Source organism: Athene noctua, chromosome 1 (genome assembly GCF_965140245.1).
Source record: "Athene noctua chromosome 1, bAthNoc1.hap1.1, whole genome shotgun sequence".
In the NCBI taxonomy this organism is placed as follows: Eukaryota; Metazoa; Chordata; class Aves; order Strigiformes; family Strigidae; genus Athene; species Athene noctua.
The window spans coordinates 140,022,614-140,047,233 of NC_134037.1; the positions used below are offsets into that span (position 1 = coordinate 140,022,614).

The 24,620-nt window shown below is 37.9% G+C and overlaps 1 pseudogene; it reads right to left on the bottom strand.

The window, feature by feature from the left end:
- Positions 1–21,983, bottom strand: part of LOC141958000 (small ribosomal subunit protein uS5m-like) — a 41,560-nt pseudogene extending 19,577 nt beyond the window's left edge.
- Positions 21,984–24,620: the final 2,637 nt, after the last annotated feature.

Here is a 24,620-nt window from a genome sequence, read left to right on the forward strand (position 1 = left end):
CATCTGCACATGGAATAAGCTATAGAAGCACTGAACCCATGTACTATTGCAACAAACCACTGTGACAGTAAGTGCAAGTTTACTTACTTACAATAAATAGTGATCATATCCAAAGAATAAAATAGTTTTCTCAAGATAAAGAAGGGACCCTACAAATACTCATATTACTCAAAGTGCTGGAGCACTAAAAAAATTAAAAATTAAGAAAAACGATCAGGACTTAATTCAGGATAAAAATGACTTGGGCAGCAAGGCAAAGAAAGGTCTATAAATAGAGTTTAAAGATGACTGACAAAAAAACCCTGAAAAATAAACTATTTTTCATTTGCAAGGATGTTATCACTCTGAGCAGCAGATACTGGAAAGTGATTTTGCTCAACATCTTTATCATGACCATAAAAGGGCACTACTGAGTAGCAGCGGCATCTGAGACATCGTCTGCTTAATGCTGTTTCAGGGCAAACAGAACATGAGGAACAAACACAAGCTCAGTGATTGAGGAATTCATCATATATAGTGGGAGAGAGGACTCTATAAATGAGGAGAAGGAAGGAAATATGTTTTTAACTCAGGTAGGACATTTGCTAAAGCCCTGTGGAAGTTCCAACAGGCCAGCATTGTTCTTTCTGAAATGCATCCAATACAGAAAGAGAACAGTTCAACTGCTGCAGATATATATATATATATATATATATCTATATCTATATATATCTATACACACGCACACACACACACACACACACACACACTAGATTACAGATTACTCCCTGCTGCTGCCAGGGAGGAAAGCATATCACATATACTGAGAATAGTACAGATCTACTTTCACCTCATGATAGTGTCAGATGAATACTGCTTGGGAGCCGAGTGCATATTTTTGAAGGTAAACCTGCTGTAACCTTAATAATTATACTACTTATAGAGTAAAATAAAGCAGAATGCACTAAGATGTCTAAATATTAAATTAAATGCACCTCAAAAGTCTTAAAGCACAGGAAAATGGGTTACAAGGTTACCAATTTTGTCTCCCCATCCCCTCGACAGTTTTATCTAACTTGTTTTTAAAAACCTCCAGTGACAGACATCCCATATACTCCCAGACAATCCATTCTAGTATTCAGTTTCCCATTTGCGACTCATTCTTTACATCTAAATTTCTCTTGCTCATTATTTAAATCCACTGCTTCTTATCCTTATCACAGCAGACATGTAAACCAGCTTGTTCCTTTCCTGTCTGGAGGATTTTTAAAAATACATAAACCAACTCATGACTTTTAATTACCCAGTCTGACATTACAGTACAACACCATTGTTTTCCATGTCTCAAGAAGATTTTTCAAAGCCACTGTAACAAGCAAGGATTTTGATACATAGGATTAATCTAGAAAACATTCAAGCCACTGGATGGATTCCCAACTGATGGTCATCTCAGCAAAATGCAGGACGCTAATCAAGGACAAAGAATCCCGTCTGCTCATTTATCAGGACAGGAGAGAACCCTCAGAAGCTTTTCTGGAGTAGAGTTTTCAGTCAGCTCAACTTCTGACATGCCTGAATAGTCTTTTAACTTTTAGACAATTAAATAGATTTAAGTAACTTAAAAGTAACTCACTTCCCATCAGGTTATGCCTGTACGTAGTTTAGAAGAAATGAATGCTGCTCTAAGTTACATTAACTTTGTTTTCATTCTTGCCCCCTCTTACACACCATTAATAGTTATTCAAGGCCATTCAAAAGCTATTTTACTTTAATTCTGGTAAAATCTTACTTACCATGGCAACATATATTTCAATTAAGACAATGGATAGACTCCTGTTATCGCATCAATTGCAACTCTAGAACTCTTAGATGTTGGCAAAAATAATTTCTGAATAAAACATTTCTTCATGGAAGTACCTCAGCAAAAAATGGCAAAACAATTTCAAGCAAAATGCAGTTGACCATCATTCCAAAGACAGGTAACACAATGACGGGGATCTGAGAGTTAAAAAGAATTGAAGTATCTGCTTTTTTTTCCTCTCAAGAGACAGTGAAGGAAACTATACTGATGTAGCTTTAAGTCCTCTTGCACATCTTGCATCCTACTCCTAAACCTATGCAGCCTTGTGTTGCAATGAACCCTGCAAAACTGGCAAAGGGACTCTCTGCTTTATACATTTTATCCTGTTCTGGACTGGGACACAGCCATCTCCTCCCCTCTTTGACTACAATCCCTTTAAAAGGGCAACCTTTTCCTTTCTCTCTAAATCAAGTAAACACTTGATTTCACAGTTCCTTAGGCAGCAGCTCTGATTTTATTGTCAAGGGGATGGTTCACTTTTTCCCCATCTAAAAAGAGCAATGTTTGGCCATGTTCCAAGAAAAATGCAACCAGACATCAGGTCTGGAAAGAAAATCAATGTTTGGTGTTTTTTTATAGCATGCTTAGAGATACACAGTGTAGAGGAATGTTGCTGTCTCAAAGAGATTAAAATCCAAATATAAGATTTTTCTATGACCACAGTGCAAAATATTGAGACAGAATAACTGTTTTCAAGTGCTAATCAAGTACTAATTAAGAGTATATAATTTCTTGCCAGTTTTGTGAGACAAAGGATTTTAAAAGGATGGGTGGGAAACGAAACCAGCTTGGCAAAATCTTATCTGGGGGCTTTCTGAAGACCCCAGCTGGAAACAGTTTGTCACATTGTCACTGAAATCCGGGATAAAATAACTTATCGACACCAATTTGATGTAGATAAGCAGACACTCCTTTATTGTCGGCCGGACGTGTAGGGGAGTATCCTCACCAACAACACGTACCAGGCACCAAGATCATACATCTTATATAGAACTTACTTATGTATATTCATTAAGTACACATACATAATTATACAATTTCTAAGTAACCATTAACATATTCTCCTCCCACTTCCGATTCTGCGTAGTAAAGGTTAGAAATGTCCAGAAATGGGTCTGGGGTGTAATGTGAGTAGGTGGCCCATGAGTCGGTGGTCACGATCTCCCCCTGCCGGAATTACCTTTTGCTTAAGGACACGGTTTTCTTGGCAGGTACTTGCAAGCTGTTACAGTCACTTCCCTCAGTTCCCATTAATCCTAGACCTTGACAACTACTTGCATTCTTCTAGTCCTATGTATGTATTATAAATCAGCTTACAAATCATCTTGTGTTTTGGTTACCTATGTTTTAACTGTTTCTACTAGATAATTGTGGCCAATCCCTTCGGCCTTGGTATGGGGCTGTACAGGGAACATTTAGAGTAGCAGCTGGTTGTTAGGTTCAAAATACAATAAATGTAAAATGATTTTTACTAAAATATCTTTTAGTTCCACACTTATACTAAAATTAAAACACAATCAAACACAATTTGATCAATTAATAATAAAATCAGTAACAACACTGTAGGCAATGGATCAATCATTTTAGCACATATCAAATCCTTTTAACACATTAGGTATTCAAATTAAAAAAAACCAAACTTGATATTACAGCTGTCTAAAAAACAAAATTCTGGACACAGAACTGGAAATGATTAGGCCACTGCTACCACAAGTCTCACTAAAATTACAACGCAAGCAGAAGAGAAGGGAACACACAAGGATAGAGAGCAAATAATTGTTCTCACTTCCAGAGCTGCTTCCTTTCTGGATGCTGTGCATCATCTGATTCTGGACTGGGAGCAAATGAGTCACAAGAAATCAATTTATTTCTAAATCCATGATTCCCCTCCAACAATGCTTATACTAACTAGTTCTGTGGTTTCCATAGTAACTAATGTATTTGAAATTAAAGAAAAATAGTAAGATAAATGGGAATAATAAAATATCTTGTGACAGTGTGGGTGTGTGCAGCACTTACTGTTCATAGTGTGATTAGGAATGAGTGCCAAGTTGCCTTCTTCAGCAATGGTTTTTCCATTGAGAAGTAACATGGCTCCACATATCTGCATTACTAACACTTCACATGTCACCAGTAAAAAAAAATATTACCAATGGATTAGCTTGTTTTTGAAGCAAAATCCACCTTTATCACATTTGACATAAGTATCTTTTCTGACCACATTCTGTTGAAATCATTAAGATTTTGGATCACTACTTTTTTTTGGTAGTGTTACCGTCTTTACCCTTTAGCTTGAAGTTCTGCTGTCAGTCAGCAAATATCTTGAATGATATGGATTTACTAGGCAGTTTATATCACTGCACAACAACTGAGGGACTGCATACGACCAGTTACATACCAAAAAGTTGCTCTGTGTTTGAAAAAGGTGACAATGTCATGAAATGTAAGAGATTAAATATTTTTAAATCTCTGTAGCTTAATTTATCATAACAAAATTATTCTAAGGTGATTCACTGATTCCATTAAATACCTAGGATATGTAGAACGCATTTCAGCACGTATGCTGTTCTTGAAAATATTTCACACTTTCATTAAGAAGCCCTAGTCAGCCAGACACAAGAGTTCAGAGTACAAAGAATTCTGTGCTGTCCAGCCAGGATTAAGTTCACAGGATAGGCACATGGGAGACAACCTTATTATTTGCAAACAAAGGTAGCAGGATTTAACAACAGGTATTAGACGTTGTTTACTAAAAACCAGAGACAAGGAAAATACCGGAGCACAGACATCTTTGTCAGTTACTAGTTTTGATTGATAGATATGCAATATAATCTATTTAGAAATGAGGGTGGAAACAAGGCTTGCATTAGTCCAGTCATAACAATCATCCTTACTCTGACAATAAGCACAATAACAAAGTGGATATAAAACAATGAATAGGAAATCTTGTTGGAATATTTTCCCCTGAAGTATGGTGATACAATTCTTACCCCTCCCTGCCCCTCCTTGTTGGGCTGCTTGGTGCTAGGTGTGATTCCACCCATCACCCCCGAGCTATACATTAATCTGGAGATAAGGACTGATAACAAATCAAGCCTGGCTCCTGCCCCTGCCGATTGCTCTGAAAGGGTTATAACAGCCCAACATCTCCTGATGGCCTGGCACACCTGTGCCTGGGATGAGGTCAAATTGGAACAACAGAGCTGCGCATTCATCAAGTTCTTGTGCAACTGCTGGAAGGCACCAGAATACTTAGTTGTTCTAGCTGGGTGTGAGCAAAAGGTATCTGACAAAAGTCAATTATCTTGGACCCTATAAACTGCAACCACAAGAGAGACCCTCTGAGCTCTCCTGGATCGCAGCGGGCCTGTGACCAGCATCTCCCCTGCGCTGGGACACTTCTCACGTACCAAAACCCTCAAGGTGTCATCTGCTGCCAGAGCTGACAGAAAGCCAGGGCAAAGTCAACCCACTCGAGTCTCAATTATTGCCCGTTGAGGAATGCCAAGGCATTGTGAGGATTTACTCTAAACTCCAGAAGAGGGAAATTTTACTTTGAGCTAGCTTCTCTTTCGCCCACTCTTTCTTTACTTACTGGTGTGTGGGTACATACTTCATTCTACTGGATCCGAATACTTTTATCTGTGTGTGTGTTTGTAGGTTTTGTGTTCATTCTACTGGATCCAAATACCTTTGTTTCTGTATGTGTGTTTGTACGTTTTGTGTTTGTGTATGTGCATGTACATATGTATAAATTAAGATACCATGAAGTAAGTTAGTGTGAATCTTGTTGTCCTAGAATCTGTAAATAAATCGCTATTTCATAACATCTTCTAAATTATTTTGTAAATCATCAATTGCTGTTATTTATTAATGAATCTAAGATTCCTGTTAAATCGTTACGTGTTAATACTTTTATCCATGACAAGAAGATACAAATATCATAGGTTAAGACATCTAGGACAAGTGAGTATTTTATTACTTGAGAGGCACACAAAATGGGATCTTCATTCCACACTCTCTGTCCTTTGCTGCTGTTCCCTCACTTTAAGTAATTATTTATTTTACAGAGTTATACAACTTCCTATTTGTACTTTTGTCTGAGAAAAACCCCTAACATTTTATTAGGTTCCCTATTATGGTTGCACGTGAACTATTAAAGCATTATCTGCAAGCATTTGCCATTTCAGAGTTACTCAAAACCACTTTTGAATTAGATACTGTTTGCTCAGAGAAGATAAGGCCCCAGTGCAAAGAATGACAGATTATGTCATGCAGTTGAAACGGAATACCAGACTAATTCCTACTGCTAAGACTGACTTAGCAAAAACTGGTTAAATAATTGCAAGCTCAATATAAAATAGTGATAATTCTTTAAAGACCTTGAAAAGACTTGTAATGCTTACCTCAATGACTCTTGTTTCAAAATCTTTGTAAGTTTCTGTTGGGAGAAAAATAGAGTATTACATTTCCTTGTATTACTCACCTATCAGCACAGCTCCCCGTAGCTGGTATAATTTAAAAAGGACACAATTTTTATGTAGCTGCAATTTATAAATTAATGTCAGCAGTAAATAAAAAAGGTAATCATTTGAACAAACATATCTGAAGTGAGCTTTCTTAGTTGCTTCCTGTTTAAAAGACCTCAAATATGTTTTTACTTGACTCCATTCAATCTCTCTTACGTCAGTGAAAAAACAGCATACAGCTCTTACTTATAAAGCACAGAGCTTTTTCATTTTCTTCAGTAAAATCAACTTTAATGAAGAAAACTACCTTTACAGAAAATCCAGCTAAGATGATAACTTCCCAGAAAGTGAAATACTACTTGTTATAATTACTATACAGCTCCTGTTATAATTAAGAGATGGCAACTGTTAAATACATTCGCTGTGCTCTATTAGTGACCCCAACCTCCAACTGCAATCAGTATCTCAGTTTTTTAAGTACGATGCATGCAGGGAAGCAAGATGGAAACAGTCTTCAAAGACGGTCCAACCTAAATAACCAAACTAGCACAAAGGAAGAAAAAGAAGAGTTTTCTTTAAATAGTAAAGCAAGACATACAAATTTAACTGCTTTGCTTGAACATCACACAGAAAGCAAAGGTGATAGAAAAACTGAGACATCCTCGGAATCTGTTGAATATTTTGATCACAAGCTAAGCTATACATACTTTCCAAATTAAATCTGAAAATTTCTTCTGGAAATCACTGCAACTCACCACTTACACTGAAGCATTTTTGTTAAATTTTATCTTCTTTTCTTCCTAATTCTTTTCAATTGCAGAAACGCTATGAAAAGTAACTATTCATAGCGTGTTAGAAAAACAGAATGTTTTGGGTTTTCACTGTCTGGCAGTGTAAACTGCCTTTTTTCCTAAACACTGCTCTAAAATACTAAATGAACTCCAAATTTCATATACATTGAGCAAAATCTGTAAATGGTTAAAAAATAAAAATGTAAATCACTTCCATCAGGACCAAACTATTATCCAATGTTTTTCAGAATATTCTGAAACTTGTATTAGACAATCAACAGGGATTCAAAGCAATTTTGATACATATTTCTTGTGAAATATCACAAAGGGGAGGGGGAGGATAAAACAAAACAATACATAGCCACTTCAAATAATCAAGAATCACACAGCCACACTTTTTTTTCCTCTTTCAATTTCAAATTCTGCCTGAAAAAATGCAGTTGCAATCAAAGACAATTACAGCATCATTTATTCTGTCTAGTAACAGTTAGGGTGTTTCGCATTGTAAAATAAAGATCGCTTTTGTGTCACATCTTCATTCAAGTCTTTTCATCACCGTGGCAATGAAACACTGAACACAGAGCTCTGCTCCGGTGAACATTACATACTCAGCTCTAAGTGGCAAATGTATCCTTCCCAGCGCACAGAAAGTAAGTTTTCTGCTCTGTCATTACAAGGGACTTTAAAGCAGTAAGATGTTTCTGAAATGCCTCATAACATTGTGGAAGAGGAAAGAGCAAGGAGAGCTCTGGGCGTGACATGGGCATCTCTATATGTACTGTCTGAGAAGACAGTAAGTCAAATGAGAGAGCACAAAACCATGCAAACTGCAGCCCAGTCAAATCTTACCCACAGGCCTTCACCCTGACATATGCTATAAGAAAAGTCAGCAAGCAAATCCCTTAGGCTTGGCTTTCAGCAGTCCCACCAGCATTTCTCAAAATCCGTATTACAAAAGCAGGCACAAATGCTGCAAATCACAGGTACTGCCAAAAAGATCCCGTTTTCTCTGAGTTTGTTTCAAAACCTGATGACCACACAAACACCTGAATATAAATTGCAAATACATTTGTTTCCCTTTATGCAATTGAGCGCATAATTATAATTGATCTAGTTTTAATACAGACACATTTTCCACCCAGAGTACCCTATTATCAGTTTGGCAGTGGAAAAAAATCCTACTGACTTTGAAAACAATGGACAATGGAATAAAATGCAACATCTTTGTATAAGAAGCAGAATAGATAAATCCTTCCAACCAGAGGAGTTTCCAATTTAGCTCACAAACAAGAGCATTTCAGTATACCATAGAAGACCAGTGTTAATGAAAGCATTTAATATTTGGTGTAGTTCCATTGAAATTCTGCAAGAAAAGCTGAAAACAGTGTAATGGTGAAGAACTGGGAACTCATTCCTTCACCAAACACTGCTTTATCATTTACACATAACCTTCATGATTATAAACATGATAACCTCAGCGCAATTTAGACATCTGTTAGTCTACAAGAAGTAAACTTCTAGCTCACAGCAGAGGCTATGAATGCCGACAGCCAGTCTCTTCCCTCTCTGAAGCCTCCTCAGTTGCAAAGAAACACCATAAACTTGGAAGAAATTTTATTTCCAACTGAAAAATGCTGTTCTTTCTCTACTCATAGCTGGCACAATAAGTAAAGGTGTAGGGGAATAAGATCCCCCCCAAAAGAATGAAGCATATACAATCACAGCATGTCCCCAATTTTTAATTTTTTTTTTTTAAACGTATCAGTCAATTTCAACCAAATTTGCCAGATGTTGAAGGCTAACAATATTGAGGTTTCTACAAACTTCCTGTACCTGCTTTCATTAGCAAATTTGAATGCTGCTGAAGGAAGCTGCAACATAATACTCGGCCTCTGTTTGTTACTAGAGAATCTAATACCAGAATACTAGAAAGGGCTGAACTGCAGAATCTCAGTCAGAACTCATTCTTGCTTAGACACCAGGGAATCCAGCCACACCACAGTCTCAGGCCAAAAGGATTCATTGGCGGTTTCAGGTCTATTTCTCCTATCACCTTGACAGTGCTTTGCCCACAGCCAGTGTTCCAGTTTCCCTGCAAAATCATTAACCCTTTGAATAAGAAGATGCTGAAAGAACTATCAGGACCTGAAAATCCCTGCAATTTTTAACAGATTAAAGGGAAATTAGTGTATACTAATCAGAAACTGCTTTTTCTCAAACACATTTATAATACAAGCTGACAGTTTCATTTTCCTATTTTGATTGTAGTACACTTTCCCATTTTTGGAAAAACTTGACCTGCCTACTAAAGCCTCCACACAGCCAACTTTAATGCAAGTAATCAAAATCAATAGTATCAGCTAAAAGCAAAATCAAGAAAAGCACCAGAAGGTAAAATTCATACATACATAAATAATGTCTGTAACAGCTGCCACTTCTTTTAGTGGAATAAAATACTCAAAAATACATTTGAATTTAAAAACAATGCAGTCTTGTGTTCAAAGTATGGAACTAGAACCATGAAATTTTCTTGACTTTTTGCATATTCCACCACTGACTTATGGGGAATTTAAAACAATTTATTGATTTCTCAAATTTTCAGTTGTAAGATACTCTGTATAATACTCTCTATGATACTCTGCCAAGTGCACTGTCACATCACTACCTTCCATGGAATATCTGCTTTCAAGGTAATGAAATGAATTGCAGGGAAGTAAATACAGGAAATCTTTAATTTGTATACTGGAATATTATGTGGATATTAAAACAGAATGAGTTGCTCTTAAAATTGAAGACAAACAAAAACTACTCAAAGAGATGGCAGGCAAACTCTCCTTAAATTCACTAGGTAAACATGAGGGAAAGTATACACCTCAGACACTGCAGCAACAGAAACCACAACATCATCTATACAGGAATGGAAAACCTGGGAAGGGAACAGAGATGTAGTAGACAGCAACAATGGCATGAACTTATAAAGCAGAAAGATACAAAAATGCTAGCATAACTTCAATCCACACAGACAAGGGCATTATATCGCACTGGAAAGACAATGCTCTTACTATCTTATGGCTTGGTTCAAAGCATGTCTGAATTTTTAATTAATATCCAATAGAATGTAATCAGAAAATATTCACAGACAGAAAGAAATCAAAAAACAAAACACCAGAGACACTGGGGAGTAAAGGTGACTGCAAGAAGATCAGACAATAATATAACTGTGATTCCATGCATGTGATTTCCCATTTATGTTGACTTGCTCCAACATACGTTCCGAGATCCAAGCTTGCACTGGGAGAACATATTCCTGGACAAAGAGTTCTGAAAACATGAACAAGCTTAGAATGACTGCAACAAGTCTGAAACAACAGTGCTAGAAAACTTCAGCTGTCTTAGCTCATCTTACTAGAAAAGCCTACAGAAAGATGACAATAAACACACAAGCAACATTACATGCCTCAAGAAAAACTCAGCTGAATACCAGTAACAACTCACTTCCGTATTTAATTAGTTGAAAAGCATTAGGCTTCTAAATGTTAAACAAACCTACTGTAGAATTTGTAGTGGTCTGAATAACAGCATTGTTAAAAAAGTTAAGGTCACCTCTTCGCTTCAGGTATAGGACCTCTAGTTTCACTATGATATTTAACTTGGCAGCAAATAAACAAAGAACTTACATTAGCTACATTCAAACTACATCATCTTTAACCATATTTTATTATTAGATCTAGAAAAAAAAAAAAAAAAAGCCTGATTTATCCCATGGGATCCTTTAAGAAACCATAAAAAACTATAGCTCTATTTCAAACTCAAGACAACTGATGATGAACACAGAAAAATATTTCTATACTTCAATACTCCTGTAAGTCTACAACATAATACAGTACTCTGTAGTACAGGATAACATCATACAGTCTATAACACAATACAATAGTCTAACAGCTATATTAAACTAAGCAGTGATTTAACAAATTTCACTCGTGTTAACACAACTTGTTCTTCGATTTAGCTGCCTTGCTTCATGTATGGGCACATAAGAGAAGTACAGAAAATTATTTTCAATCACAGGAAAAGTCTGGCTCTCACTTTCTTCAAGCCCCTTATCAGAAAGGCTAAGACAAAACTTATCTCCACGAGGACCTGGGTCAGGAGGATCCAGAATGATACCTCCCCACCACTTTCCACTCCATCCTGCCTCTCTCTTTACTTTTATTTTTCTTTTCTTCTCCCATGTATCTCTCTGTTGAACAATATCAGACTGAATTCTCTCTCGTTCTTCTTTTTTTCGCTGGGTAACTGTCTGGACTCTCCCACTTTGTATGACAGGAGCATTAAGACCAGGCCAGAGGAAACCAGAACGTCCTTAGATTTAACAGAGAAAAATTATGGTTTATGCCAAATCAGGACTGAAACTCTGCACGCTGAAAAAATGCAATAAAATGGAAGGTTCTCACATATTTCAAGTGCGTTTTATGATACAAAATTTACATTTGAGACCTACGAATAACACTAAACAATCATATCAGGATTTTTTTTAAAAGACAAAAATATCTCAAGCAGTTCTGACACCACAGAAATTAACAGCAATTTATTAAGAAACACTATACACGAAAACATAAAGACATGTCTTCAGCCCCTTATTTGTGAATCTACCTTCACCAGTCTCCTGGCCTCTGTTGAGATTCTTCCTTAGCTTTTTCTTCCTTCTCTTTCCTCTTCCTTTCTTTACTCCCACGCCAGTCTCTGCCAAAGCTCATTTCCATAGCTCATCAGCTGTCACTGAAATAAAAAAGCTTTCATAAGTAATGTACAAGTACAGCTTACATTGGAAACTGAAGCTGAACAAAAACCCCACAAACCTTGAAATTTTGACCCTTGCTTGATCTTTCTTGGGATTTAAACTGTAGGATTACTGCCTTGCTAAGAAAGTGATTTCCTATCATTCATGTATTATACAATATGTCTGTATGTATGTATGTATCTGGTGCAGAGATGTGCCTCTACCCCTGATTACTGCAATCAGACAGGCACACAGCCAGGTGCATGTTTTTTAAAAGGATTTTCAGAATCAATTTGAAGATGAATGTTCCTAACCAGTAAGGTATTAATTCCCAGGCCATTAAAAGAAAATCATTCATTACTAACTCAGAGCTGCGATACCCGTAAGCACTTATCCAAGGACAAATATCAATGGCAGTCAACTTAAATCACTCCTAAAAATATCCAAGGGTTGCCCTACTTTAAAAAGCCACAAAACACAAGAAGTTAACCAACAGCATGAATCTACTGCTCTTCTCCTGTTCTGACAAAATACAAGGTCCCCCTTATTGCCTGTATAAATGCAAAGGAATGGAAGGAGGAAGGAATGTAACACACTTAAAACAGGCTCATCACCCAGCTCAGGCTTTGGTTAGGCCTCCTCAATGGCTGTCTACAGGACATGTACTGCCTTAAGATGTTTCACCCAATGTATGAGGGCATGACTTTGGAAGCATGTATTATTTAGTAGTTAACTTCAAACTATTTGCCCAACCCATGGAAATATAGGATATCCTCATGTTAGACAAAACTGAACACACCAAAATTAAACTGATGATATGAAGAAGACACCACAGACAATATTTCATCCTGTTAGTCCAGACAAGAAGGCTATCACCACGGAATACACAAGCATCACCGCTGCTATACTTGCAGATTAATGCTAGTATATGTTTCACCCGGGGGGCAATGTTACTATGGCAGTTTAAATCTCTTGTCTTCTCTGATCAGAAACTGATTTTGTTTATTTAAAGTAGACAAAAAAAAAGTCAATAAGCACTTTTAACCAGGGTAATTAAAATAAATATGCTCAAATCCCTACAGTTTCCTATCAGCAATTCATGCTTGTTAGATTGATGCATGTGAGAGATCCTGTCTCACAGGCTGGCAAAATGCATTGGAACCAGGGAGACTGTGCTATGTTGACAACACAGTGAAGGACAGGAGCTTTCCAGGATTTTCAGAGGTACCACTAAGTGCCCAAGTTTATTTCTGTACGGAATAAGTTTGTATAAGGTGCCAAGGTGGCTACCCCAAAGGTATGACACCCATCTTTTCAGTCAAAAATCCTTTTCAAAGTGAGATGCATAACTGTGATTCTTAATCCTGAATCAAGTAGTTAACACTCAGTACACTGGAAAGTAAGCATACAAGGAAGGACACACAACTCAAAGTCCAGGAAGCTACAAAACAGTATTCCCTCAAGACGGGCAACAGCAGAATAGCCTAGAAAGTCACTACACACCTAAGTAACATATTGTATGAATAGTACAACAAGCCAAAACATGTAGTGCAGATTTCGGCTATATTACAGACAAGTAGAAATTGTTTATTATTGACAAGTAGAAATGCCCATGGAAAACAGCAACATTTGTCTCACTTCTTACATGTTGTGAAGCAAGAACTGTATTTGCTCCTAGGTAGGCCTTAGTCCCTGTAAAAAAAATTTCTAACTGAAATTACACTCTTTTATAGACATTCAAGTGAACCCTAATGCCCAGAAGTTTATGGTTAAAAAAAATCCCACAAACAGTACCTGTATCAAATGGCTTGAAACCAGTGTCTGAACTGTCAGCCACTAAAACCAATTTCCAACCAGTTACAACAAACTGATGCACGCAGCTACGTGCTAAATGAAAAAAAAAAAAAAAAAATCTTCAGCTGCACAGAACTCAAACAGAAAAACTCCATTACTCAGCATATTACTTTCAATAAAAGCCAAACTGTGACAGCTACTAGACTGTCTACAAAGTAGTGAACATTACCCTAAGATAACACTGCATTAACGTTCAGTATAGAAAAAGACTGGTGCTAAGCAGGTAATGCATGATGCAGCTTTCCATGTTCTAACATGGTCTGTAGGACTGTTGCATGAGTTGGAAGGTTGACAATCAATCATGCTAAGCTTCTTAGCTTATTCAGAAAACACTGTGTAACCAGCAATTTCCTTTTTTTTTTTTTTATGATAATCCTGCTAGTCTGGAAACATGGAACTAAAATAAAGGTATTTACATTTTTTTTTTGCAAGGTTATTTTTATGCTGGAATGGTTCCCCAATCTACTGCAGTTTGTGTGGCCTCACAAAAGGTCATAACAGCTACAAAGGAGGCTGCAGAGGGCCAGCAACAAGTAGTTTAGAGACAAGAATAGGGAGCTCTTGAGCTGGTAATATACTCACAAAAACTCCATCACTTTGAGCTGTATTCTAAATATCTGTATGATAAAATCACTTAATCCCAATACAGGAAAATAGCAAAAGTCACAGAGTAAGGAGATTGTTTTCTACCAAAGGAGACCAGTCAATGCCAACAGATTGAGCGAGATGAGGTCAGACTGAATCAAGTTTTGGCCTCAAGCACCGCACAAATTCTGACAAAATTAGAACCAGCTGAAAATGTCACATTTGGTACCAAAGTGCAGTTCATCTAATCAGTCTATAATAATATCATCATGTGTTTGGAAAGCAGCTGAATTTAATCAGAAAGCCTACAGGCTACAGAGTTGAGAGTTCTTTAAAAGGTGGCAGATACCACACTGATTTTAAGACGAAGTGACGAGAATGGAATATGGAAGGGATAGGCTGCAGTCAAGAAGATTACAATGGTGGGGACATTGCTTACGACAGACAGACAATACAGCAATGCAAGAAAATAAAAATCTGACCATAAGAAAGGTCAGTCTGACTCAGCAGCAAAGCACCAAGATGGCTGGAGAGCAGATACACAGGCAGGAGAAATGTCTTGGAGGAAATAACCCCAAACAGAAATGAGCATCACTATACTGCATTTCACAGAAAAGCTCTGAAATGACGACAGTACAGTAAGTAGGTTTCGCACCAGGGAAGGTTTAGACTGGATATTGGAAAGTATTTCCTTCCAGAAGGGGTTGTTGGGTGTTGGAATGGGCTGCCTGGGGCAGTAGTGGAGTCCCCACCCCTGGAAGAGTTTAAGAGTTGGGTTGACCCAGTGCTGAGGAATATGGTGGAGTTGAGAACAGTCAGTGTGAGGTTAATGGTTGGACTAGATGATCTTCAAGATTTTTTCCAATCTAGATGATTCTGTGATTCTGTATGCAGTCTCTTAGTGATTTGTAGCCTTACCTTTATTTTGCCTTTGTAAAATGGGAGACTGCATGTATTCCTCCAGAGTTAAAACAGACCCAGTCACAAAATCCACTACACATTTCTCGTCAGTTATCAAAAAAAGCACATTCTACTCACTGAAAAAAATAAAAGAAAATGTGCCATATATAAGATTTTATTTTATGGCCTAAAAAAAGACTATTGAATTTTGCTGAAAGCATCCTTTATGCAAGCTGATTGCTAACAACCGCTAATAGTAAGTTTGTATGACACCACTCCATTTTGCTTAATCTACGTAAAAGATGTTTGTAATATTTTGAAAAGGAATTGGTTTTGTGTCTTTTTATACTATCCCTGAATGTCGGGAACCAGACAGCCCTGGTGCTTACTTGAGAGAAAGATTAATATTAGACCATACCTCAGTAACTCACAAGTAACAGTGACCCATAAGTGCAACAAAAAAAGCTTTTAAGGGTATGTCAGTGATAAAAGGAAGACTAGGGAAAACATGGGCCCTCTCTGGAAGGAAAAGGGAGACTTGGTCACATGGAGAAGGCTGAGGTACTCCATGACCTTTTTGCCTCAGTCTTCACCAGCAAGGGCTCCAGACATCAATCACCCAAGTCACAGAAAGCAAAGGTGGGGACTGGGAGAATGAAGAACTGCCCTCTGTAGGAGAAGATCAAGTTTGAGACCATCTAAGGAACCTGAAGGTGCACAAGTTCATGGGACTTGATGAGATGCATCTGTGGGTCCTGAGGAAACTGGCAGATGAAGTGGCTAAGGCACTATCCATCATATTTGAGAAGTTGTGGCAGTCTGGCAAAGTTCCTGCTGACTGGAAAAGGGGAACACAACCCCCATTTTTAAAAAGGGAAATAAAGAGGACTTGGGGAACTACAGCTCAGTCAGTCTCACCTCTGTGCCTGCTAAGATCATGGAGCAGATCCTTCTGGAAACTGTACTAGGACACATGGAAAACAGGGAGGTGACTGGGGACAGCCAACATGGCTTCACTAACAGCAAATTGTGCCTGATGAATTTGGCAGCTGTCTACAATGGGGTTACAATGCTGGTGGATAAGGGAAGAGCAACTGATGTCGTCTACCTGGACTTGTGCAAGGCATCTGACCCTGTCCCACATTACATCCCTGTCTCTAAATTGGAGAGACATGGAATTGATGGATGGACACTTGATGAATAAGGAATTGGCTCGATGGTCACACTCAGAGTCAGCGCCTCAATGTCCAAGTGTGTGTGGGGTGATGAGTGGTGTTCCTCAGGGGTTGGTATTGGGACCAGCGCTGACATGGACAGTGGGACTGAATGCACCCTCAGCAAGTTTTCAGATGACACCAAGCTGTGTGGTGCAGTCGAAAGCTGGAGGGAAGAGATGCCATCCAGAGGGAACTTGACAAGCTTGAGAGGTGGGCCCATGCAAACCTCATGAAGTTCAACAAGCCCAAGTGCAAGTCCTGCGCATGGGTCAGGGCAATCCCAAGTACAAACACAAGCTGGGTGATGAGTGGATTCAGAAGGACTTGGGGTAGTAGTGGATGGAAAACTGACTATGAGACAGCAATGTGTGCTCACAGCTCAGAAAGCCAACCATATCCTGGGCTGCATCAAGAGAAGTGTGGCCAGCAGGTCAAGGAAGGTGATTGTCCCCCTCTCCTCTGCTCTCACAAGACCCCACCTACACTGCTGTGTCCAGCTCTGGGACCCCCAACATATGAAGGACATGGACCTGCTCAAGCGGGTCCAGAGAAGGCCACAAAGATGATCAGAGGACTGGAGCACCTCCCCTGTGAGGACAGGCTGAGAGAGTTGGGGGTGTTCGGCCTGGAGAAGAGAAGGCTCGAGGGAGACCTTATATTAGCAACCTCCCAGTAATTAAAGGGGGCTACAGGAAAGATGGGGAGGGACTCTTTATGAGAGAGTGTAGGGATAGGATGAGGGGTCCTGGTTTTGAACTGAAAGAGGGTAGATTTAGATTAGATGTAAGGAAGAAATTCTTTCCCGTGAGGGTGGTGAGACAGTGGCAGAGGTTGCCCAGAGCAGCTGTGGCTGCCCCCTCCCTGGCAGTGTTCCAGGCCAGGCTGGACGGGGCTTTGAGCAACCTGGGCTAGTGGAAGGTGTCCCTGACCATGGCAGGGGGGTTGCAAGTAGATCATCTTTAAGGTCCCTTCCAACTCAAACCATTCTATGATTACCACAAAGACTTGCTGTAAACCATATCAGAAAAGAATAACCTAGATCCCGATAAACTGAGATTAAAAGCAGATTTCTCTCCCTCCTGCATGATGAGTTCCCAGCTTGCTTAGAATATAAACTACAAAGACAGACAAATAGCAGTAAATTGGAAAACTGAAGGGAGCAAAAATTTTGTGAAACAGTCAAGGAGGCTCACTTCTTCCACTTACAAGCAATTTTTGCCAAGTTTTCTGCTGCCTTGTGGCAGCACAGCAGCAGAGATCCAAAGACTTTAATATTAACATAATAAAAAGACTAATGAACACGTTATAATAAACACGCTTGTTTCAATGTACTGTTGCCCACTAATGCCATTACATCTATGCATTTGTATTACCTTAGGGAACTTAGCATGGTCTTTTCAATCACTAACATTCTCTTCCAGGTTTCAGCTTAGAATATGTATTTAATTGATTATCAGATTAATTCTAAAAAGGTATGATATTTCAACCCCCTTCCTCCTCCAGAGGCCAGTGGTTTTGCCACCATGTCCACGCAAAAATGAGATTTGGAAAAAATATTTCATGTTTTATGTGTGCAAAGGAGCATCTGCAAAGGGAATGTCCTGCTTACGCATTCTGTTACAAATTGCATGATAAATTACACAGCCCAGACTCAGCTGCTTAATGACCACAAGGAGACATTTTTTCTCAGAGACAGGTCAAAGGCTTAAAAATCAACTCCTCTAGGAACAAGGCCTCACCATACTCGAGTACAGAGGGCATTTCCTTGGCCTTGTCTTCTCGGACAAACACATGCTTACCTGTCTACAGAAAAGAAGAATACACTCGTCAGATCACTTATATGCATTCAAAAGCAGCCAAATTCATAGATGAAAAAGTCACCTAGAACTATAACTTAAAAAAATTTCATGTTACAAATCACTAAAGGTGGAGATGTTTTTCTAAGGAAGCATCACTGCGTGCTCATCCAATTCTTACTTTCTTCCAACAGCATCAGCTGCTGTTGGAGACAGGATGTTCAGTTAGATGGACATTTTGTCTGATGAGGCAAGGTTTCTCTCACATTCTAAAAGTTCATTTTTAAATTACTCCTCTAAGATACTACTGTAAGGTATAGTTTCCATATTCAGTATCTGATATTTTTGAATGACATTTCTGAAAAAACTCTATGGACTCAAAGTTCTTAGAAAATACACACATTTCTATCACCTCATCACAACTGGAAGCACTGAGAACTGATTAAAAATAGGCCAAGCATTAAACAGGTACGAAAAGCAAATGATGGGCCCACTCTCGGATCTGATCTCTAGATATAGCTGAAACAGGATAAGAATAGGGAACTCAATATGTCAATTATTTGTACAACTTTGACTCTTAGAGATTCCAGTTGTAGAACAAGACATCATATTAAAAACAAAGCCATATCCACTCTTCTGTTCTCTGACATAGTTGTACTTTCAAAAGTCTATGTTATGGCTAGCATTTTAAGGATGTGCATCTTTGATAAGAACTATGCAACTGTATATTAGTGAAAAGTCTGTTCGTGTCCCAGAAAGCTTATAAACAAATTCTTCATTACTGAGAATTGCATTTCAGTATTAGTTCCGAACAGGCAAAGTCTCAAGAGAGAGGTCATTTTGTCAGTGTTCGTGAACTGTCGTGTTAGGCCATTTTTCTAAAGCAGGATGTGCTGAGTCCAGAAAGAAAATGAAGTTCATCTTTATAACACTTCAATTATATTATCTAATACTGCTATTAAGGTGAACAGTAATCCACTCACTTTCAAATTACACAAGTTCTCAGTGACAACTCCACTGCCAATAAATTGATATCCCATCAAATAAGAATTTTTAAACACGGCACTGATAAGATTAAACTATATTATTAAGCATTCTCATCACTGAGGTACAGGCAGAGCTGGATTACTCCAAATAAACTGGGTTTTATGATCTCTCCAAAAAAGACAACTGCAACCCTGTCTTACCATAGCTAACTGAAATAGTCTATAGGAGTTCTAAACATTAGCCTTTACTTGTAAAATGACCGCTTGCTTCAGAAGCCTAGAAAGCCCAATAGCAGTTGTTTATTTTTTTTTAAACCCTTGATGGGTTTTAAAAAACACTGGCTTTTAACCTATACTTCTGTTATTTTTGATAATTGATCACAATAACATTTTGGCATTCTTTCACCAATTTTCAAGGCTCCAAAACCAATTTTCAAGGCTCCAAAGCCAAAGAGAACTTCCAGATGATTCCTCCATTTGTAAAATGGAAGACAGTAATAACTAAAACGCTGTTCAGAAATCTCATCAAAACTCTCAAATTTCTGGTAAAGCTACAGGTCCAGTAACAGCCACCTTTTGGTAGAACAGATTGATGCATCAACCTGCTACTTCTGGTGAATTACACTATTAAATGAACCCTCAGTCACATGCCAGGGTGATGTATCATTGTAAAATTGAAAGTGCTTTACATTGTTTAAGCTGCATGTTGCTGATGATCTCAGGAAATTAATCACTCTAACACTGTCCTTGTAAATCATGTGCATTTCCATTATAGGAAAAAATTTACAATTAAAAATTTTTTAGGAACTAGTGTTTAAATCATGTCAATCTACAAAATGTCCCAATAAAATGCTTCTCTATGTATTGTTTGGTACTTCCAAATTCCATTCACAATTTCCATGCTAAACAAGGGGATTTTTTAATAATTTCATGGTTACTGCACAATCACCAGATGCCCAGAATCAATTACAGAAGAGCAAGACAAATATGCCAATTCAGGAAAAAAGTTATTTAGAGAAATTAGAGAAACAGACAAGCACTCTGCACATTGAGCTTGTTTTTAAGTGGCCACCAGAACTCTTCAATCCAAAAGCAATGTTTCTTTTCTTCTGACAGGTTGTGGACAGCATTTCAACTGCACAGCTCTTGTAAAAATTCTGCAGCTGTACATTCAACATGTATGTTCACAGTATTTCAATGATTAAAGTGGCACTGGACATTAACTTGATGCTGCAAGTGCACCATTCAAGACATTTACGGATCACTCACCATAGTGAAGGTGTACTTAAAAGACAGCACTGGCCTCAGTGCTGCAGCACCTAAACAAAAATGAGGTTCTCTGCCTGTGCACACACAGTACACTGTCGTGGTGTACAAGTTCTCTACCTGGACTTCTAAAGTACTTTTTCTCCTGCTAGGCACAGTAATCTTGAAAATAGTAGGTCTCTTTTTAATTTCTGAGACTCTGATATTAAGCTTTAACTAGATACAAAGACAGCCTGAAAAATTCACAGTGATTTACAGTCTTAAGCATGTATGTGGTTTATCTACCATTAGTTTTCTTCTCACCTTGTATAACTACAGCTTCCTTGAACCTTCAATTTTTACTACAGAATTAGCGAAAAAACCGAGACCATTTCTGATTATATAGTTTTATCAGGAAACAAAACAGCAGACAGACAGCAGAAAACAAGGAACAAGCTAAGACAAAGGCACTGAAACACTGTTTAAAATTATTCAAAGTACTTGAGAACAAAGGGAAAAAGACCCAAATCGTCACTCCTAAAACACTCAATTCACCCTCCTCACTGGAGCTAAGTCAAGTCACTAAATTTGAAGTTATGAAAGTACATTGTTGCTTTACTCTAGTGTCTTCTTGTACATTTTAGTGAAGTTTTACTCTCCATCTTCAATACTGTACAAGGAGTGAAATACACTAGAATCACAGATTCACAGAAAAATTTATGATTTAAGGGACTTCAAGAGGTCCTTGATCTAATTCCACACTCAAAGCAGAACCAATCTCAAAGCTAAATTCAACTTCAAGATTATGTGAGGATGGCCAGAGACTTGCTCAGTTATATTTTGAATATCTCTAGTAACAGAAATTCCACAGACTCTCTGGACACCCACCCTGGTCCAGTGTTAGACCACCCACACGATGGAAAACTTTCTCCAACTGTGTAACCAGAATTTTCCTTGATCTAACTTGTGTTCACTGTCCTTTGCTGTTTTCCTACACACCTCAGAGAAGTGTGTCACTGTCTTCTTCAGAAACATAATTTAGGTTTGAAGGGACCAGAGGATTTTACCAACTGCAACCTATAGCTCAAGCAGGGCTACCTCCAACTTGCTCAGAAGCACCTCATCACAGAAAAACTAAGGTAGCAATTAGCTAAATAAATCATATTTATGCACCTGAAGAAGTAAATTGATTTACGTCTACGATCAGGTTGCCAAGAGACCACTTGCACAAAAAACCTAGCCTAGAATTCCTGTAACAGAAATAAAAGGGAGGAAAAGATTTTCTGAGTCACCCCATGTAAGTAGAAAAAATTCCTTCCATTCAATGTTAGAGAAGCAAAGAATAAAAAACACTTCCTTCACTCTCAAAATTTCAGAGCTAAGGTGAGAACAGTAGCCTAAACCTGGGTCTGTAACAAAAACTTCAGTACTCAGGCAACTGGTAATGACTGCCACAGTAAGACTTCCAGTGGCAACATACACTAGAATAGCATCTCAATCCTACCTTCCAGGTTCCCCATTAAGGCAACTATTCCCTAACAAGGCATATAAACTGCATATACAAGTTGCAGGTTATAGAACAAAGCCACAGTACAAAAACCATCTAAGCTGAAATCTGATAGTAACAGGTTAAAAAAAAAAAAATATTTTCCATGTAAATTCTGCCTACAGAGGCAAAAATCACAACAAAATAGACACAACAACAACAAAAAAGAACCAGTAAACCAGTATAAGTTAAAGAGAGTTCAGATTTTTAATGAACTCACATCCATCAATGAGACTGGAAGAAGAAAAATGGCAAAGGCAGCTTTCTCCTTTTACCCCTTTGCAAGCACAGTACGAAATAGTATTATTTCAAATACTGAGTATGAAGCTTTTTTTATCAATCAAGAACAAATGATCAGGTCATTAAGTGACCCAAGGTTAGAAACAGATTAAAAGAAACATTAATGCTACATCTATTTTGATTTAAAAGAAACTTCCTTGAAGGAGTCAGGGCCATCTGCTAGTAGGAATTTGCCAGCTGTTTTAAAAAATAGAAGCAAAATAATGGCTGTAGAATGACTTGTAAATAGTGTTTGTAACAATGACACACACTTGTTTGTAAATGACACACTACCTGATGAGATCATTTTCACATTTTAAAGTTCTAGAAGAGAAACTTGAACTTCAGGTCAATTATAGCCTACGTCATGTGACTGCTCAAGTATGGCAGGGAAAGAAAAAACTGTTAGCAGTGATAGTTGCCAGTATAATGGGTACTCGATCCAGCAGCTGCCTGAAGCGAGCCCAGGAAGAGCTTGCAAGGGGAGTGAGGTACATGCAGCTGGCTCAGGACAGGATAGAGCAGGCAAAGAAGTGATGGTGTATCTTACAGGGAAAGGAAAAGATCCTTTAACTTAATTCAGTAGTCAAGACAGTTATCAGGGATCTGGAGACCCAAACACTACTTGATTTGAAAGACTTCAACCTTGGTCTCTCATTTTTGGCAAGAATGTGTGTGTCTGCTTTTTCAAAAATTCCATCCCAAAAAACCCCACCTTTCTGTTTCCAGACACTCCCCCATCAGTACTTAAAAAGATTCCTAAGACAGAGGTTGTCACAGAGCAGGCTACATGAACTATTTTAACCATCTAGGATTTGGCAATGAACTGCAATTTAAATCACTTAAGTCAGGAAAAAGAGTGCTCAACTGTATTTTTGATTCTGGGCCTTACAATGTCTTACCTTCTCTCTCCAAGTCTTATATATAAATTGTGCCTAATAACAATATCCTTAACTACAAAGCATTTAATGTAAAGGTGCTAGGCAAAAAGGTACACAGAGCAGCTGTCAAAAGAGCAAACCTCCAATTCATTTCAGTGGCTGAACATGAATCAAACATGAAGCAAATGATTTAGATGTCACTTTCAATTGCACATATTAACACCTAATTTCAAGCACAATACATACTAGTGGCTGGAGGCATTCTCACAATTACATGAAATACCCAATTCAACAACAACAGAAGTGAACCATCGAAAACAAAGATGGAGTCTGATTTTATATCCCTTCATAATCTTCAGTTGAACTCATACATTGTTCAAAAACTGTGAACACAGATGATACCAGCAGTTATTCCTGACAAGCTATGTTTCTCATATAGTGTTTTCCTGTTAGTTTTGAAAGTGTCTTTAATTCTAAGACTTACTCAGTCTGTTTAAAATAATTATGGAAACTAATTCCTTTAATAGGTTGAATCCTCTCAATTCAAAAGGGAATATTGTGCAGCTGATAATACAAATAGATTTATGAGAGAAAAATATTGTATGGATTACTTATAATGTGCAAGATTCTAAAGCTGTTTCATCAAAATCAGTGTGCTTATCTCAAAGGACAACTGCCCTTGCTACTTCCTTTATCTCCACTGCAACTGTCTGCCATCATGTGATGTCATAGTTTCTTGACTGCCTGTCTAATCCCAGTCTGCAAGCAGAAAAGCATGGATCCATAAAAATTGAGATACAGTGCTGGATAACTCTCAAGCTTCTTAAGTGACCATGCTCAAAACATTGTTTTCTTCAACTGCAAAAAGAGACCCCTTACATTCTGAATGGAAGTGTATGATGTATATCTGATACTGTGTTCTGCTGAAAGATAATGAGAACATAAAAAACTTTCCCCTCCTCAAGTGATGCCTTAAAAAAAAAAGAAGCTCTACAGGACCTTTATACTACCTAGGAAGTTGTGAAGAATATAAAGTATTCAGTCTAGACAGGCCACTACTGAGTCTCTTGAATAGCAGGTGGTATCTAACTGTGGAACTGCAAGAATCTGCACACTGAAAATGTCTGAGAAAGACAAAAACTACTTCAAGACCATAAGAGGAACATGAGGCCATGTAAGAGGTTAGTACCAAGGGACAGATACATGATGGGTTTAGATAAGCTTCAAAGACTAAAAATTAGCCCTGCACATACCTGAAATGTTTCCACTGAAAACTGAAGTTCATTTCTATTTCTCACTGCTAGCTGGATTTTAAATTATTTTAAAATTTAAAAAAAAAAAAAAAAAAATCACTCTGATCCTCAAATTAGGCACGGCAGAAAAAACGAACAATTTAAACCAACGAAAATTCACACAAGGACTACAGAAATTTAATATAAAATGTGATTAAG